A 13,771-nucleotide genomic window follows, 5' to 3' on the forward strand; every position below is an offset into this window, starting at 1 on the left:
ACATCTCTTGAAGGTTTTTCCATTGACACAAAACAGGAATTAATTCTGTTAACTTTCTCCATTTCAAGTTCCATCAAATCCTTCCAGTCCAGGAATTTTTTCAAACCGATAATATCTTTATCTCCAATCTCTTCATCAATTCCTTCAGGGACAGCGCTGAGTTCCAAACCATAATATTTGTCTCCAGGATCCATCACAGCCAGGAAATCCAAATCTTTTTCCAAGTCCATATTTAATCCAATCTCCAAAGTTTGAACCTTGCCTTTAATTTTTCTTTCATCCTTTTTTGGTTTTCCAGATCTATCTTTATTCTCCTTTCTCATAGAATCCTGAATTTCTTTCAGCTCCTGTCTCATTTTGTCAAATTCAATTCTCAACGCTTGTCTATTATTTCTCAGTTCTTGTTTTATTGACTTAATCCCATTCATTATTTTCTGAAACATGTCTAAAGATAAAGTCCCTTCTTGTACATCCATGATCTTCTTAATTGTCATTCTTAAAACCAAAGGAACAAAACTCCTTCAATTTTCAATGTCCCAAGCAAAGAGCAGTTTATTTCTTTATCCAGTTACAAAGGAGTTAATCTTTCAAACCAACTGACGTCACACTCTAGACAGTACGGATTTCCTTATCTCTTATATGCCCAGAAGTGCAAAAACAACTTTAGTTCACAGCATCCAAATAACTAGTTGCAGAAGGAATGAGCAGATTCGTCAAAAAAAAAAAAAAGACCGGAAAAAATAGTCCCAGACATATATAACACAGAAGTCTTATAAATCAAAAAATTACCCAATCAGAAACCCCTCATCCGTTGTAATCTTTATAATGCTGATTTATATGCCAGCTTTTTGCAATAAAAAAAGATAGGCTATTTTTATTTTCTTCCCCCTTAGTTCCGTGAGTAAGAGAGAAGGTTTTGACTCACCCAGGTTTTCTTAATTGCTGGTTCCTTGACAAATCTCTTTAACTGTATAGATAACAAAATAATGAGCATAGACAGGAGGATGCTTGCCTGTTAATCCGTTTTTCTTTGGGAAAAAAAGGCTCACTTATTCAGCTGAGCTAGTTAGAAATCCTAGCTCCGTCCGAGCTGTTGGAAGACCTTCTTTCACAGACAATTCTAATGAATTCCAGTCTCCAACAAACACAACAAAGCTGTGTGGGAGATCTCACGTTTCTTCCTTATCCGGAAGAAATTATCCCCAGTCAAAAAAACCCTTTTGACTGGATTTTAAACTGAAAAAGTTTCATCCAAGACGGGAGCCCGTCTCAGAGGCAGCACAGGCGGAGGGATCCTCCTGGGAAGTCAGCACTCTCTCCATTTGTGAGTGATATCTGGCAACTGGTATTCCCCTAACAGTGGAGGTAGAACCTAGCCATCATAGCTAGTAGCCAGTGGTAGCTTCTGAGTAAAATGCTTAGGCTCATGTTGCACATGTTCAAGAGTTATGAAAGAAACAAACTGTGGCCATCTAATGAGCTACAGCAAGGTCTTGGCTTTAGAAAATACCTTCCTCAAACTTTCAGTGTCTCACACTGCACCTTTTTCAGTGTCTCACACTGATCTGTGCACAGAATCAATAGCAGCTATTTTACGCCAAATATTCAAAGCATATATTCCTCAGGGCATACATTTCCTGTCTGTTTCCCTCTTCACTGGAGCAGTCCTGGGCTTCATGCAGAACAGTTGACAGAAAACAGACAAAAAGTTTACAGATATTAGGAACTGATTAAGAAATTGTTTATGTCAGCCTATGGTCCTTTCATGTACCCAATATGTGCAATCATATTTTATTTCCTACAAGACAAGCTGTATATTAATTCACTTCATATCTACACCACAAATTTTACTGGCTGAACAGTCATATCCTCTTCCCTGGAAACTGCAGTTCTGTGAGGGGGCTAGGGATTTTTAACAGATAGGTTGCCAACTCTTCAAATCAAAACTTCTGATGCAAGGCTATACCTTAAGTGGGGCTGCAGTATCAAGTGGGGCTTTTTAAAAAATGAATGGAAAATCAGTGATTTCTTCATAGCCCACAGAAATATATATAACCCTGCTACGAAGTCTAGGTTATATCTAAGCTTTTGAATTGATAGTGTCAAACTTCTGAGGTAGGGCTTCTCCAACTGTGGTCCTCAGTCTGGTGGTCCATGTGCTTCATTCATGTGACCTGTAGTGTGTCTGAAAAAATACAAGTAAAATTCTTATAGCATCTAGCACAGTGTGTTACAATTGCTACAACAGGCAGAGAAATCATTAAGTAGTCCGCCAAGACCCTCAGCAATTCTTGAGTAGTTTCGAGTGGATGGGAAGTTGAGGAACCACTATTCAAAACTGAGTTAGAGCAATTGTTTGAGGTTCAGAGGATACATAAAATCAACCACTTTGTTAAACATCTTGTTTAGAAAGGGCAGATGTTCCTCAGCTGTGTATCATGAGGTCATGGATTCTCATGATCAGGATTGTGTATTTTGTGTATTTTATATCAAATGATAAATCAGCATGTCTGAATCTATTCTGTCTTCTGTGAGAGTTGTGCTAGTGCAAAAAAATGCACAAGAGTGTGATTATGCTGTGAACTACATACACGGGGGGGGGAGAGATCATTTGGGAAAATGTACACTAACCACTCATAAAATCTTCAATACCAGGAGGCTAGAGAGCAAAGGGACTCAAGGGCACAGCTGCCTTTACCAAATTATTCACAGCTCTGGTGGCTGAGTCTTGATGGCAATTAATGCAATTTTAATTTCCATAATTTTAGTGTGCTACAAATACAAGAAGTATCATTTGCCTAGTCTTGTCAAAAGCAGGCTTTCACAATTGCCAGAGATGAAGAGCCCATTGATCTATGCACATCCATAATGCTAGTAAGCCCTAGCATGAGAAAGCTGTGTTGAGCAACATAAAGGAGACGGCAGTAAGACTACTACTGAAGAAACCTTCCTGGACCCAGAAGATCCTAATAATTTTAGACCAGTGGCAAATCTTCCTTTTCTGGGCAAGGTTCTTGAGAACGTGGTTGCCAACTGGATCCAGGTATTCTTGGAGGAGACAGACTTTCTAGATCCATTTCAATTGGGATTCAGGCCTGGATTTGGTATAGAAGCTGCCTTAGTTGCCCTCTTTGTCTCTCTTTGTCTCTCTTTGTCAGGAGAGAGACAGGGAAGTGTGACTCTTTTGATCCTCCTTGATCTTTCAGCGGCTTTCAATACCATCAACCATGGTGTCCTTTTGGGACAACTGTCTGAATTAGGTGTTGGGGGCACTACATTGTGGTGGTTCTGTTTTTACTTGGCTGGCTGGCTCCAAAAGGTGATTCTTGGATACCATTGCTCAGCTCTGTGGGTTCTGCAGTATGGGATCCCACAGGGGTCGGTTCTGTCCCCCCATGTTGTTTAACTTCTACATGAAACTGTGTAGTGGGGTCATCAGCATCTGTATGCTGATTACACACAGCTGTATTTCTCCTTCTGCAGCTGAAACAGTGGATGTGCTGAATCAGTGCTTGGTTGTAATAATGGCCTGCATGAAGGCCAATAAACTGAAGCTTAATCCAGACAAGACTGAGATGCTGTGGGTGGGTAGTTCCTCTGACCAGCTGAGTGATGTACGGCCTTCTCTAGATGGGGTCATACTCCCTCTGAAGGAGCATGTTCTTACTTTGGGCATGCTCCTAGATCTATTGCTATCGCTTTAGGCATAGGTGGCCTCAGTGGCACAGAGTGCCTTCCATAAGTTTAGGCTGGCAGCCCAACTATGATCCTATCTGGACTCAAGGTTTGACTATTGCAATGCGCTTTACATTGGGTCGCCTTTGAAAACAGTCTGGAAGCTTCAGTTAGTGGAGAATGCAGCTGCCTAGTTGTTGTTGGATTCAAGATGAACAGAACATATAACACCAATTCTTTTCCAGTGACAGTGAATACCTGTACGCTTCTGAGCCCAATTCAAAATGCTGGTTTTGACCTATAAAGGTGAAAAGGACATCTGGAGGGGCCATAGGATGAGAACAAAATTCAGCTTCTATTTTATTTCTCCCACAAGAGCAAGTATTTTTCTCAAGTTATTGATGCCATTCTGTCATTCTGTGCAAGTGCATAAACCTACAGATAACTCTTTTGAACTCAGCTGTAATGTGATGTGCATATGTAAAGATGAAAAATCCCATTTAAATTGCAATTGTTATTTCTTTAATGGCTTACAAAACTGGGTCACTGTTACAAAACAACAGAAAGTGTTAAAACAGGTTTCATCATAGCCTCTCAGATGTTGCTAGGTAACAACAACCTGCCTTCAGGAAACAGTGTCAGCCAATGAAAATATGCTCTGATGATGTAATTATATTGATTATGTTTTTTTTTCTTCCATCACATTGGTTATACGTTTTGTCATTTAGTATGCACTCAGTATAGCTGCAAACTGTTTGGTGAAGCCATTACTGTTCTTGAATCTGCTCTTCTTCAAAAAAAATAGGCATATGTTTGTAATTATTTGTAGCAGGATGTTGGTTAAGTCAAAGACGGCAGACACTGTTCTATGCATTTCTGAATTATTTTGAAAACACAGCAAGCTGCTGTCAAAGATGTAACTGACAACAGTAACTGAGCACGCAATGATATAAGGTGTTTATGAACAGCAACAAAATGCCCAATATATGCTCATAGATATTTTAGCAAACAATTCCATATTCCAACACCTCCACAGAGTAGACAGTTCACCAGTGTTCATTCTGTCTTTTCTGCAACTCTCCAAAATCTTTTGATACAAGTGTACAGACTAATTGAAGTAGAACACTGGGTCCATTTACATGACGTTTGAAGCATGGGAAGAGATGAATTGCTGGCTATATGGCAAACATTTAATTCAGGATAGTTTCCAAAACTGAAGTGAGTGTTGAGGTGGAGTAAATCCATCCTATTTGTATAGCTTTAAGAACATAAGAAGAGTCCTGCGGGATCACACCCAAGGCCTGTCTAGTCCAGGACTGTGTACTTCTTCTCATAGTGCCCAACTAGATGCCTGTGCGAAGCCCACAAGGACACGAGTGCCACAACTTTACATCATATTTACAGAATAATTTTATCTTCTATTAAAAGTTTGCTCTTACACAAGTCAGTCCTGCCAAGATTTAAACTAATGTTTACAGTGACATTCCTAAATGTGAATAAATTTCCTGAAGTGTTTAATAAGTAATTAACTTGATTTGAACCCTTCCTGACTTTCCTATTCCTGATGATCTCCTGTGACATGTCTTGGGATCATCCTACATTTTATTTTATTGTTTTATTTTATTTATTTATAAATGTATTTCTGTACTATCGTATCATAAAAAATCAGGGTGGTTTACAACTTTAAAACTTAAAACACAATTTAGAAAATAAAAATACAGGTAATCATTAACAAGGCTAGTGCCAGGTGTGACTGGGCCCTTGGGTGCCCACCTGCCCCAGGCCCCCCAGGCCCACCCACCCCACAGACCATGAGGGACCTACTTCTTCTCTCTTGCTGTGAATACCCTGCGCACTGGGTTTGCAGATCACTGCCATCAACGAAGATGGCAACCCACACCGCCATCTTCGTTGATAGCCCACATGCGCGCACATGCCTGCCATCAATCAAGATGGCGGTAGGGGCATCAGCCCCTTAGAGAAGCCTCTGCTGCCATCGTGGTTGATGGCAGGTGCATGTGCAGCGTGCAGGGTATTCACAGAAAGGGAGGAGAGGTAGATGGAGTGGGCGGGCACCATGGTTTCACACTGTCTGTAGGGGAGGTTGGGAGCTCCATCTCTGATCTGCGGCAGGATCAGGAGTTGACCCTGCCGAGGATTGCAGAAGGGGAGCGCTATCCCCACACCCTAAGGAGAGCCCCTTCAGGGGCCCCTCTGGGCTGCAGGGGCCCTTGGCCAGGGCCCTACCTGGCCTCCCTTTGGCACCAGCCCTGAATTAAGGTGACTGGTTTTGAGCAGAAACATCTTAAAGAAGCATACCAGCCAGGTACCCGAATCAAATTTTATTTTGAATAAATATTATTAGGCATAAGAAACCAAAATCATGCTGTTTTCTGTTACTCTAGTAAGTAAAAAGTAAAGTAAAACTTATTAACGATCCATTGATCCATACACAATATCATACATTAACCATATTAATTTACAGATCCAAGAATATTTGTTTAAAAGGTCACTCCAATGTTAAAAAAAAAAGAAGTTACAAGCTCTGAACAAATGTACTTCTTACTGAGATTGCTGCTACTGCAAATTTTGCTACTTCCACAGTAATTTCTTCCTTATAATCTGATAATAGGTAATTTACCTGTAGGTGTTCTGAGTTTGATTTTCGATAATCTAAAAGAGGTACTATTAAAACTGATCGCAGATGTTCATAAATAGGGCAGTGTAGCAGAACATGGATATTAGTTTCGACTTCCCCTTTTCCACATGGGCATAGGCGTTCTCCATACGGAATCTTATTGTAATGTCCCTCTAATACCTTTGATGGAAGAACATTCATTCTTAGCCAAATAAATGCTTTTCTATATTTTGGTATGTTTAAATTATTTAAATAGGGCATGGGGATAAAATACTTAGCATTGTGTCTGTATTTCCTTGCCTGTTCTAAATGGATTTGGTAATCAACATATCTAATCCGTTGTTTAATATTTATCCTAGCAGTCTCACTACCCATTTGTGTTAAAGTTTGCTTTGAGAAGCCGAGATATTGGATTTTGTTAACGATAGCAGAGTTCCAAGTAGAGTTGAAATTATCTGTTAGTATATGAGGAGCTAGTCCTTGAGGTTCCAGGGTTAATTTTATCCAATAATTGATCTTCAATGACCAAATCATTGATTCTATGGACTGAACCCCCATTTCTAATCTTATTACACTGTTCGGGACACATGAAGGTATTGCCAGAATAGATCGTATGAAGGAAGTCTGCACTACTTCTAACTCTGGGAATTTATCTCTTGTTGTTGCTTGCATGCCGTAAATAAACTGAGGGATTATTTTAGCTTGGAATACTTTAATGGCAGGAATAATCAATTGGCCTCCATTAGTATAATAAAACTTTAACAATGCTTTAGATGTTTTCTTTGCACTTATTGTAACTGATTTTATGTGATAGCTATGGCTACCTGCTGATTGGAAAGTGAATCCCAAATATTTGAATGAATTCACTTGGTCAATTGATCTCCCATTTAGTATCCATTGGTATTTTGTTCTTTTATTGCTAAACAGCATTACCTTAGTTTTTTGGTAGTTTATGTCCAGACGTTCTGACTGGCAATACTGGGCTATACCTCTTAATAATTTCTTTAGCCCTATTGGAGTCTTTAATAATAAGGTCAAATCATCGGCATATAAAAGGGCATTTCTTGGGGCATTAGCTAGCATTGGGGAATGGATTGCGTATGCGTCTAATTTTTTAATAACATCGTTAATATACAAATTAAAGAGAAGGGGTGATAGAATACATCCTTGTCTTACGCCTTTTAACGTTGTGATCGAATTAGTTAAATGACCCTGCATGTTACATCTAACTTTCAGTTTAGTATTTTTATATAGTCCCTGCATCAACGTTAATAGACGTCTAACTACTCCTAGATGGTATAATTTCGGCCACAATCTTGATCTTGGTATTGAATCGAATGCTGCTTTCAAGTCAATGTATGCCACACAGAAAAGACCCCCTTTTCTATGCACGTATTTATCAATGATATGCTGTAACACTAATATGTGATCCAAAACAGATCTTTTTGGTCTAAATCCTGCTTGTTCTTGACTCAGTATATCCATTTGTTCTACCCAAGTAATCAATTTGTTAAATAGGTGGGCAGCATATAGCTTACTAATAACATTTAACAGGCTAATTGGTCTATAATTTTCTGGGTCTCCTGGCGAACCTTTCTTAAAGATGGGCACTACTGTCGCCATTCCCCAATCATCTGGTACTATCATCGTTGAATCAATATAGGAAAATAATGATGCTAATACAGGGGCCCACCATTCAGCATTATTTTTATAAACTTTGGAGGGAACATTATCTGGGCCAGGTGCTTTATTAGGTTTTAGATTCTTGATCAGTTCAAATATTGCCTCCTGAGATACTGGTGTCCATTTTGGAAGTACATTCAGTAGTGAGTATTCATATATCCCCTCTTCTTCTGGGCTATGGTATAATTTTGTAAAATGCTTCTCCCATACTTTTGATGGAATGTTACAATTAAAGTGGGAGTGTGATTTCGGCCAATAAGATGTAATCAATTTCCAAAAAATGTTTGTATTTTTTAATTTAGCGGCATTTTGCAAATGAAGCCACCTTTCAGACCTTTCTGTTAGTTTTTTCCGCTTAATTAGTTGTTTATATTTTCTCTTAACTATCGCGTATCTTTGTAAATCATCAGAACGGCCTGACAAGGTATATGCATTATAAGTTACTCGAAGTTGCTTTTTAAATTGGACACAATCTTAATGGAACCAAGATTTTGCTCTGTTGGATTTACAATTCGAATTGCTTCTTAAATGTTTGGTCAAATTCTTCGTTAACGTCGTCATTATTTTATTAAGTTGATTCAAGGGATCAAATGACTCTGAGCTGGTTATTAAATCTTGTCTGATCTTTATTATCTCCGCTGAATTAAGTATTTTGGTGATCTGGTCTGCAATTCTAGGGATCCATCTCACTCTATTCGAGTATATATCTATATTTTCATCTGGGAAGGAGCTTTTAATTAAATGGATAGATTTCTGTCCGGAATTTACTTCTAAGACAACTGGGAAATGGTCACTTTCCAATCGTCTGACAACCATGAATTTTAGTACAGAACCAAATAATTCACATGAAATGAAACTTAAATCTATAAGTGACGTTCCTGTATATGAAACATAAGTAAATTCGCCCTCAGTATCACCAGGAGAGCGACCATTCAACAGAATCAAATTAATCTTAGTTGTTAGTTTCATTAAAAGTAGGCCCGCATAATTAATTCCAGTATCTTTTGTAGTTCTCGTTGGGATATTCAATATTTCATCTGGAATTAAATGTTGTTGGAGATATTTAGAATATAGTGCCGCATCGGAAGCACCTAGCCTTGCATTAAAATCTCCCATTAAGAAAATCAGTAGTGTTGGGTAGCATTCTGTCAACTCTTCTAGATATTTTTCTAAAAAGTTAAAATGATTAATAATACTCTCCTTGGAGCGACCAGGAGGCAAGTAAACATTAATCAAAATTATTGAAAAATTTAAAAAATTGATTATTATAGCAACTGCCAAATCTTTAAGAAATTTTAATTGTTTTACTTTAACTGCTAACGATGTTGAAATTAATATAGCTATGCCACCTTTAGAGCGCCCTCCCTTGGTACTAGAAGTAGCTTGTATCTCAAATGATGTAAATCCAGCCAAATATAATTTTTCTTTTAACCAGGTTTCTTGCAGCAAAATAATATCATGGGCTAGCAAAAACTGTTTTAAATCTACGTTGTTCGCCTTGTTTTGCCATCCGGCAATATTCCATGATATTATTTTAAGCTTATCCAAGGGGGTGCGTTTCCTCTGTCACAGAGGTAAGCACTGGACCTCGCTATTCTTATCATTTTGGCCCCCATTAGGTATGTTATTTATAGATATTGTTCCAATAGGATTCGTCGTTAACTGTGCAAGTGGTTCTAATATTGGATTATTAGCTGGAAAATCAACAGATATACTCTGGTTTGGTCTTATTACTATTGAATTTTCATCTCTAGTATTAGTTGATGTCCCTACCTCTTCTTCTTCAACAGAAATTAATAACATTTTCAATCTATTGACAATTTTTAGACGCTCCGATGCACTTTGTCTGTTACAGATAGTTATAAGCATCCATTCCTCTGGTAAAATTGGTGAAAATATGGAGTTATCTATTGCTATAGTCTTTTCAGAAACTTCTTGCAGATCAGTAAAAGTTTTTTCCAGCGAATCATTTCGCGTTGTTACTTTAGGAGCGGTTAGCTCTTCCTTGTTTGTTGATGGTCTATCCATTTGTTTGGTAAATTGAGGAATATAAAGATTCATTGGAGGTGCAATGTTTTCGAATAGTCTCGATACTTGGATATTTTGGTAGTTGAAAATTGATCTTTTATTATATATCAGCTGCACATCATCACGATCTTTGAAGGTTACTATCGCTCTTGCCTTTTTATAGTTGAAATGTAAATATTGAATCGATAATATTCGATCTATGTTTATTAAACCCGGTTCACTAGCTTGTATTATGTTCCAACAGTGGCATCTCCGTTGATAGGTGGACAGCATACCTCTCTGTTTTGGATAATTTATGAACACCAGTTTATAGTTGTTTAAAGTTAGTTTCCATCTGTGATCTACTAAGGGCTCATCCAGACGGAGCGGGATAATCCAGGTTTTCCATACCCGCTCTGTCAGCTGAGAGTCCTCACTTGCCCCTTTTCCCGCTCCTTTCCCGCTTTTTGCTGATATTAAAAACACGCTTTTTTACTGGCCGCACACGCAGCCCGAACATGCGGCATCTTCTCGCTTTTTTCCTGTCCATGCCCCCGACACATCCCACTATGTTCCGATTCGTTGGGAAAATATGACGTCTGCTCCCCTCTCCCCTTCCACTGCTATCAGTTCTGCACATGCGTGCTTGAACGCGGAAGCGCGAAAGTTTGAATTTCCTGTGGGCGCAATGGAGGTCATGGCCCAAACCGAATTTGGAGGAGGGGGCCACGAGTCCTCCCGTAGCCTGTGGGGCCCTGGGCAAAATCATAGGTGGCTGATGAAAGGGCGGCGGGCAGCACAAAGAACCCACTCAGGCAGGGGATTCGCACCTCCCCCCTAAAAGCCGTGAGCACGCCTGCTTCACAGCTGATGAGCCGGGATCGGGCAGCACAAGGAATTCACTCAGGGGATTCAAACCTCCCGCCAAAGTACCTCACACAAACCCGATTCACAGCTGATGAGCAGAGAGGGGGGAAGCTGTCCAGCCACTCATCTGGGGATGGGGGGTGCCCCAAGAGCGGGAAGCGGCTTACGAGGCTGCACGGCTACAAAGGAGAAAAACACGCCACAGCCCACCCAGCTTCTCATCGCACACAAACAACACCTATGGTTATGGTGTCCCCCACTTTACACCATGTCTGCTTGGCAAGTCTTGCAGAACTGCGCATTCGTGGTAAAGCAGAAAAGTTACTCCATTTAGCAAGCGGCTTCTTGGATATTTCCCTTTTCGGCTTGCCAAACACTCCCTATTGCAGCCATTTATAAGCCCCTGCAAGTACATAATAATTTGGGCGCAAAAGTGATTTGTGTTTCCCCTTCCTTCTGCTGCTTTCACAAATATGCTTTCTTGCATTTCTGCAATCACGTTAATCCAAAACGGTTAAACAGCTTTTCCACCATGACTTCCTGCTTCTGCGCAAACCTGCATTTCTGCACCTGCGCAGTATATCCAACAGCACTGATTGGCCACGTTTTCCCGGGCAACGTTTCCACACAAGCACAAACGTGCAAAGGACGGGATTGGCTGGAAAAGAGGAGGGGGACTGGGGAACCGCCCCAGGACCGCCCATGCAACAGCGTCATCTCTTAAATCCGTGGTATTGCGTCCAAGCTGCCGAAGGAACTGCGGATGATTCACGCTTTTAAAAAGTGTATCGCATTTTCCGCGGTTGTGCGAAAGCGGATTTAACCGCGCGAAAACACGCTTTTGCACTCGGCGTCATCAGGACGACCAAAAAATAATGAGAACACAAAGCGGTCATGTCACACATTTTGCAGTCGTCTGGATGAGCCCTAAGATTGCATCTTCATCTTGTAAACCATCAAGATCAGGATGGACATCCTTTTTGATGAGCTCCGGTACTCTCTTCACATTGTTCCAGTCGTCACCAACTTCACCGGTCTCCCCATCTTCTTTTAGCAGAGGGGGAGAAGTGTTCAATGTAGGTAGGATTTGTTCTTTACAAGTTCTATTTTTACTTTTTTATGTTTCCTTTTCCTTTTCTTCTTTTTAATGTGTTGTTGTTGAGGGGTGTCTAGGAGAGCAAATAATCTGTTGAAATTTAATGAAGAATAGTAAATATCTTTGGAGGCCTTGGTATTTCTATTTCTTTTTTTATTCCTTAACTTCCAAATCCTCTTTTTTTCCCCTTTTTCCATTAAGGATGGATCTGTCAGTATTGTTTGAGTGGCTACTGTTTTGCTATTAAGTTTCATTTCCGTTTTAGTATTCATTGACTTTGTTATAACTTCAGTTAGTAATGTAAGTAGAGGGACAGATTCCTCTATATATTTAGAGATTTGTGCTAGAGAGGCTGTAACTACTGATGCCCATGTTCCTTCAATTGTCAGTCCATCCTGAGTGGATGGAAGCTCCATGGATTTCATTCCATTCAGTGGTGGCGTTAGTTGGCTCTCCATGTTCTGCTGTGTAGTCATATATTCCATAATCTCCTGCTCTATAGTAGATACAGTGATTGGTGTCGAGTTCTTGCTGTACTCCGGTCCTTGAATTATATTCCAGGATTGTTGAGTCATGTCCTTTAAAGGGGTTAGATCTTTTTCTTGTGATGATTCTAGTAATGACATAGAGCTGCATGTGCTAATGTTCTGATTCAAGTTCAAAATAGCATTCGACTCCCGGTCAGAATCTTCTTCTGGGCAGAATAAAAAGTTTTTAAGTTCGCCCTCCTTTAGGAGCTCGAAGGCTATACTATCTCTCGGTAGACTATCTCCCCTCGTTAATGGAGGGAGTGCTCTCTCCACTGTTCTATTCTCCTTTAAATCTCTGTCAATTAGTTCGTTCATAGATAGGTGAGTTATTTTATCATAGTCTGCTTGTTTGTAAAATTGTGTTATTTTCTGTTGCTTTTCTTTCTTAGAATTTTTTGTCTTTCTCGGCAAATCTATAGTAGTTGTCGGAGTAATACCTTGTTCTTTGTATGATTGCCTTGTTAATACCATTTTGTTTTAATTTTGTTTTAATTGGGTATGACGTCTTATTTTGATTCTCAGAGTCTTCGCTCTTCACTCTTTCTTCCACTATTAACAATCTCAACGTCCTGGTTAAAAAGCCAATATATCAGAAGTTGGGAAGCTATAAATTGTGCATATAGCAATCCTCCTTTGATAAAACTAAAAGGAGTCGCCGTGAATTACAGCCAGCTTTTAATTGCTTCCGTCTGTGTCCAAAGCCTCATAAATCAAAGTTTAAAACTAACATGTAATCTGAAGTTTAAAGGGAGTTTTGAGTAATAGAAATCTGAGAGCTATAGATCTTCGAAGGTAAGTAAATAAATATAATCACGGAGCTTCGTTAATGTGCGTCTCATCTCGTGGCCATCTTGACTCGATTCCTTTCTGTTACTCTAACATTTTAACATTGTGCACATTATAGATCTTTATCATGCATTAATTTGATTTTCTATTAATAAAAGGATATTTTGTAAAGCATAGTGATATTATACTGCCATGAGAATGGCTGTATACTATAGCCAGCATGCATTTTTCACATTCCGCAGTGTTAAATTGAAAATATCCCCCATGCCATTCTGCTGCTTCCCATAAGCTCATTTCAAAACAAAACCTTAAAAAAAGTATAGTCCTGAACGCAGAAACGCTTGGTTAACAACCCTCTACGTTTTCATGGCAATACACAAAACACTCAGAGAGAACCAAGAGTTCAAAGTGTAAAACGAGGGGGGGAAATCCAGACCCTATTGGACTTTTTTCTCTCAGCGGTCTCATATTTTGTTGAAATTCATTAAA

This window comes from Rhineura floridana, chromosome 1, assembly GCF_030035675.1.
Source record: "Rhineura floridana isolate rRhiFlo1 chromosome 1, rRhiFlo1.hap2, whole genome shotgun sequence".
Taxonomy (NCBI): Eukaryota; Metazoa; Chordata; class Lepidosauria; order Squamata; family Rhineuridae; genus Rhineura; species Rhineura floridana.